Below are 6,835 nucleotides of genomic sequence, written 5' to 3'. Positions count from 1 at the left end.
CAGTAAACAAGCAACTGGGACATCACCAGCTCCACCCACGGTCACACCCCCTCCTGCAACTGAGCCAGCGGCGGCCATCGAACCTCGGCCACCGCCACTGGCAACGAAAGTTCCGCAGGAAATGCAACCGCATTGTTACTTCCACACACGGTTTGGTGAGGCGGTGTGGAACTGCAGACCACCCTGCTACTTCCCAAACGCCTTCTGTGCACAACATGACAGGCACCCCCAAGTGCTCCATTCTGTCCCAGAACGATCAGATAATTGTGGACGACTTCACATTAAAGACATTTCGTTGGGATACCTTTTCCTAGTGGACACAGGCGCCGATGTTTCACTGCTGCCCATGTCCTTAGCATCGTCAAACATCCACCCTCATCATACTTCACTGCAAGCCGCGAATTCAACTAAACTACAATGCTCAAGTTCAACTTCACACGTCGTCTCACTCTCTGCAAACTCGAGTGGACTTTTTTAATGTGTGAAATTGACGAACCTATATTAGGCATTGACTTCTTGCAACACCACAAACTTTCACCAGACCTAGTGCGAAACACTGTGTTTCATCACCCATCCAAAACTCACTTCCCCTGTGCTCCGTCGAGCAAACACCCCCCCCCCCCCCCCCCGCCCCCACACATGACACATCGGTCCGAGCTCATCTCATCCATACACGCTCGTCTCTGTCAACGACGTTACAAGAAACAACGCACAAGTGCCTTGTCAAGCTTGAAAACGTCGTTCACCTACGCAAGGAAAACTTCAAGCTCTCCCTCCGGCTCCACGAAACTCAGCTCCAGCTCTCCAATGAAGCAAAGGAATTACAAAAACTGCAGCAGGGACAAATCAAGGTCAGTAAGTGTGCCGAATCTGCTTGTAGTCCCAACAATTGAGCCTCCGTGTGCTTACCTCCCGCTACCCCTCACAACTGTCCTACGAAGTCTACCATAACGTGTACTGACAATTCCACAGGACCACACCCCCTCCCCCCTCCCCCCCCCCCCCCCCCCAAACACGGCAGCATTTGACACTCGGCTGCACACAAGTGCACATGCGTGACGAGCATCACATGTTCCTGAACTGAGAGCTCCTACCCATTCCCCTCGTGGACAGCACCTCAAACTATGCAGCTGTGGAGCCTGCACGCTGCCGTGTGACTGCCACTGACAACACAAACAGTGCACTCGTGCCTGGTGCTTCCCCTGTGACCAGGCTGCCACAGGCTGCGCCCTCAGACAATGGTCTCACTGATACTTCACGAGCTCTACCGAGCTCACCCAACCACAGTGCCACTGCTTGGGGCCGGTGGCCATCTTGCCACGTTGACTCCTGGGACACTTAGCCACTTCGGCTCATGTCGGATCCGCCGAGTAGCTCGGAACACTATGAGCACGCTTCGCCTGCCCCGCCAGCCACACATTGTAAACAAACCACCTCCAGTGCCGCCTGCAACATTTCCGTCGTCACCAACGGCATGGTCCACAAGCTTTGCCTCACGCCAGGCCCCCCGATGTCCAGTAAACCACGTCGACTTTGTCCGGAGCACCTCGCCGACCTTAAAAAGCAGATTTCTGAACCACTAAGCTCTGGCATCATTGAACCCGATTGGGTTATTTAAGTTTCGATTCATGCCCATCGGCCTGAAGATCGCAACCCAGACCTGGCAAGGCTTCATCAATGAAGTGCTACTCGACCTAAAATTCTGCTTTGCATATCTTGATGACATTCTTGTTTTCAGCTCCTCCGTCAAGGACAACATTCGACATGTGCAAACTGTTATGAACACTCTCGCGGCACCAGGCATCGAGACCAACCAGGACAAATTGCAGCTACATCAACCCGCCGTCACTTTTCTTGGTTTTCTGGTCTCTGCCAAGGGCATTTCACTGCCCCCTGAGAAAGTGCACACCATACTAAACCTACCCAGACCTTCGTCATTCAAAGAGCTCCGGCGCTTTCTGGGGACAGTTAATTATTATCGCCGACATCTACCTCGGGCTGCGGAGATTCAGGCTCCACTGACGGATGCCTTGGCAGGCACCAAGACTTCTGGATCTTGACCCATTCCATGGACCCCTGCTCTCTTTCACTGCCTCAAAAATCTTCTTACCGAGGCCTGCACCATCGTGCACCCTCATCCCAATGCGCAGATTTTCATCACCACAGACACGAGCGATACTGCCATCGGCGCTGTCAGTCAGACAGTCGACAGCTAAACTTCGTCTCTGCAATTCTTCTCCCGCAAGCTCACCAATGCACAACGGAAATATTCCGCGTTTGACAGGGAGTTGCTCACGGTCTATGAAGCGATCAAGCATTTTAAGACTGATGTTCTGATGTTGATGGACGCCATTTCTATGTTTTAACAGACCACAAACCCCTGGCTGCAGCCATTACAAACCCGCCAGCTGACCCGCCTCCTCACCGCTTCAGATATATGGACTTCATATTTCAGTTCACCACCGATGTCAGACACATAAAGGGTGCTGACAATATAGTTGCTGATTTCCTTTCATGAGTTGATGCCGTCCATTCGCTGTTAGACCTCTCTGAACTGCCTAAGCTCCAACTTGCCGATGAGGACACACAAAACCTGATTTCAGACTCTACCTCTTCACTACACTTCGTCCGCACCACCTTTCCTGGTATTCTGGTAAGATCTGGTGTGACGACAGTGTGGGCACGTTATGCCCCCTCATCCCAACCACGCTCCGTCAGGCTGTATTCAACGCACTGCATAATTTAGCCCACCCCGGTGTTCGTTCGTGCGTCCGCCCGCCTCGTAGTGAAGCGCTTCGTGTGGAGAAATGTCAACAAGGACTGCCAGCAATAGGTACGCTCCTGTGTCGCATGCCAATGCTGCAATGTACACAAGCACACTTCACCCCCCATTGGCGCCTTTTCGATCACTCCTGCGCGTTTCCAGCATATTCATATTGACATTGCTGGCCCTCTCCCCCCCTCTAATGGCTTTTGTTATATTCTCTCGTCTATCGACCGAACAATATGACAGCAGAAACTGTTGCTCGAGCTTTCGTCGAGTCATGGGTATCGCATTTTGGATGTCCAGCTATCATCACGACTGACCAGGGCAGAAAGTTTGATTCGACCCTGTTCAACGAGATTTGTAACATTTGTGGCTTCCGGCGCATCCACACCACAGCATATCACCCGCAAAGTAACGGGCTAGTTGAGCACTGGCACTGCACTTTCAAGGCGGCTCTTCAATGCCACGACTCTCTATGGACAGAGGCCCTTCCCCTTGTGCTACTCAGCATTCATGCGATCTATAAGGAAGACCTCAAAGGCACAATAGCCAAGTTCGTATACGGCCAGAACATTGTTCTCCCTGGCTAACTTGAGTCCTTCCACTTCTCTCCCTCAGTCTGACTTACCTTCCTTCGTGGATCGCGTCAGATGCCACTTCATCAACCTCCACATCCCTCTGCCCGCCAGCCATTCCCGCCCTAATGTTCATGTCCCGAAATCTCTGGACACTTGCGAGTATGTCATGGTCCGAGATGACACTGTCCGTGTTCCCCTCCAACCTCCATATACCAGCCTGTACTGAGTTCTCCGGCACTCAGCCAACACCTATGACATCCAGATAAAAGATTCAGCTGTTACAGTCTCTCTCGACAGACTTAAGCCTGCTCATGTCAAGCTCGCTTCTACCCCTCTTCAGGCCATGACCACGCCACTTACTGTCTTGGCTCACGACGCTCCAACCAATCCCTCCACATCGGACTTACACACTCAGTTGAGTGACTTCCAGCTCCAATCGTCAAGCTCTTCTCCGACCTCACCTTCTACTCCGGTCTCATGCACTCCGTCGAGTGACCCCATGCTCTCCACAGTGAGCTTACCTACGATCACGCCCTTGCCGCCAGGCCCTTCTCTGGACCCTTCTAACTCTCCCCCATCGCCTGCCTCACCCTGTCGAGGTTTCTCACGCCCCCCAATCTTGAACGTGCTCTCACTCGAGGTGTTTGTGCCTTTCCCCCCCCAGACATAATCCACGACATCTCCATAATACTACGTGATGATACACTGTTCATCGTTTGTTTCCCTTCATCCGGTGCTCATGACACAACCTCCGGCATTCCCTGCCACCTGGTGAAATGTGTTCCCCTCTTGCCTGAAGTTGACCTGGACATGCTTCATGTGTTAGCCACGCCCACCGGAGACATCATCGTCACCGCTCCGTTCCACCCGCAAACCGCCGGCCTACCTGTTGCCGCACGACCAGCATGCCCAGTACGACGCCCGGCGTGCTTCAACGACTTCCGGGTTTGTTCGCCAAACCTTCCTTCACGACATCTACCCACACAGACCGTAGTCCGGCTCCTGCGGACCACCCCTGCCGACGCCATAGTCACCCCCCCCCCCCCCCCGTACTGCAGGGGGGGGGGGCCTATGTGGTGCGAATGAGGTCGACACCAGCATCGATCTGAGTATCGTCTTTGAACTAAGCTAAGATTATCTTTGTGCAGTTCCGCCAAGTCAGTTCTTTGTAAGCCTTGCTTGTGTACAGAGGTGAATAAACGAACTACTGCAAAATGGGAGTGTTGTTTGGTGTAACCGACACGAACTTCCTCCTCACACTTACACTGTAGTGACATTTGTTAAGCATGTGGCTCTTAATCTTTTTATGTGGTTGACAGACATATTCATTGATGTAATTTCATTTGTCATATTAATTTAAACACATATTCTTATACAGTTGCACAGAGATATTCACTTATGCTGTAATTACATTTGTCAAGCATGTGATTCTGTGTAACAATTTTAAATTTATCATCATTTTCCAGCTCTTTGATATGTTTTGGTAGTGCATTAAAAAGTTTGATGCCTCGATTATGTACATGTTTCTGACTTAGGGTCCTTGTTACAGCTTGTAAGTGGAGATCTTTACATTGCCGTGTATCGTAGTTATGGTAGTCTGTATTGGTTTTCATTTTGCCCTGATTTCTTTTGATCACCAACAGGCATTTCAGAATGTATAATGATGGAATTGTTAAAATTTTTAATGCTTTAAAAAGGGGCCTACAATGTGTTTGAGGTGGGCTCTGGGTCATTATCCAAATAGCGCGTTTTTGTAATTTGAAAATCTCCTTTAGACGACAATTTGTTTTTCCCCAGAATACTGTCCCATAGGGTGCAATGGACTGAAAATATCCAAAATATACTAATCTGGTACAGTCATTATTACAAGCTGTTGAAATTATTCTAAGTACAAAACATGATGAATTTAGTTTTAGTGCTAAGCTCACCACATGATCCTTCCAGTTTATCTTCTCATCAATATCCATATGCAGGAATTTTGCACACACTACTCTTTCAAGCTGTTTGCCCTCCATGGTGGGATTTAGGTCACCATGTTCACTTATTTTTCCCTTTTTTTGCATTCAGTGTTAGCTTGTTTGCACTAAACCATTTTTGTATATCCTGTAGGACATTGTCCACAGTACTGTGCAATGACTGATTCATATCACTAACTATTAAACATTAAAATTGATGTCTGCTTGTGTCTGTATGTGTGGATGGATATGTGCGTGTGTGCGAGTGTATACCTGTCCTTTTTTCCCCCTAAGGTAAGTCTTTCCGCTCCCGGGATTGGAATGACTCCTTACCCTCTCCCTTAAAACCCACTTCCTTTCGTCTTCCCCTCTCCTTCCCTCTTTCCTGATGAGGCAACAGTTTGTTGCGAAAGCTTGAATTTTGTGTGTATGTTTGTGTTTGTTTGTGTGTCTATCGACCTGCCAGCGCTTTCGTTCGGTAAGTCACCTCATCTTTGTTTTTATATATAACTATTAAACTAGTATCATCAGCAAATAACATGATTCTAGCTTTTCTCTCTGACACCTGAATATCATTAATGTAAATGAGGAACAGCAAGGGACCTAATACACTTCCTTGGGGTACTCCTATTGTGACCTCCCTTGGATCTGATCTTAGTTTAATTGTTTGGTTAATATTTGGTGCTGTAATTTCAACCACCTGCATCCTCTTTTCCAGATACGATTCAAACCACTTTTTTACCAGCCCTCTGATACCTATAGCTTCAAGCTTTTCTAAAAGTAAGCTGTGGTCAAAGGTGGCAAAGGCTTTTGACAGATCTAGATTTACCCCAACTACAGCTGTTTCAGTACTTCTCCCAGCTTGAAATCTAAGCTGATTACTGTTTATCAGATTGTGGATATTAAGATAATGTGTGACTCTATATTTCATTAGTATCTCTAAAACCTTAGAGAAAGTTGGGAGAAGTGAGACCTGTCTGTAGTTTTCTATTTTAAGGTTATCACCCTTTTTCAACAGGGGATCGACTTTAGAAATTTTCAGTTTCTGTGGAAACATGCTCAGCAATCTGTTTTCATCATCTGGTGAACTGTACTAAGCCCGTAACTGAGATTTTGTGTGCTTTGTTTGCACTTTAATCTCCCATAGAACTGAATAATGCTGTAGAGGTGAAGATACAAAGTGACATTATTTACATATTTTTAAAAAACTAAATATTTATTTTGGTCACTATTGTATGCCTATGGTCATCTGAAGTATGGAAGGGAATGTAAAAGCATTACTCATGAAATCAGAGGAGTTGATGACTCAGATTAAAACTACTAAGCCAGAATTAGCTTCTAGCATAAATATACAAGATGATAAGATTTCTTGTTTAGAAACAATAAAATCAAATTTGCCTAAGGAGTTACGGACTGAAGTAAATAAACAGTGTGACCTAGTAAGAAATGAAATAAATGACCAATTTACAGAGGTACATTATGGAATCAAGACTTTACATTACCAAATCTCAGATACATGAGGACAGGTAGAACTA

Source organism: Schistocerca serialis, chromosome 7 (assembly GCF_023864345.2).
Source record: "Schistocerca serialis cubense isolate TAMUIC-IGC-003099 chromosome 7, iqSchSeri2.2, whole genome shotgun sequence".
Classification (NCBI taxonomy): domain Eukaryota; kingdom Metazoa; phylum Arthropoda; class Insecta; order Orthoptera; family Acrididae; genus Schistocerca; species Schistocerca serialis.
The sequence above is the reverse complement of the archived record's forward strand: the minus strand, read 5'-3'. Positions refer to the sequence as shown.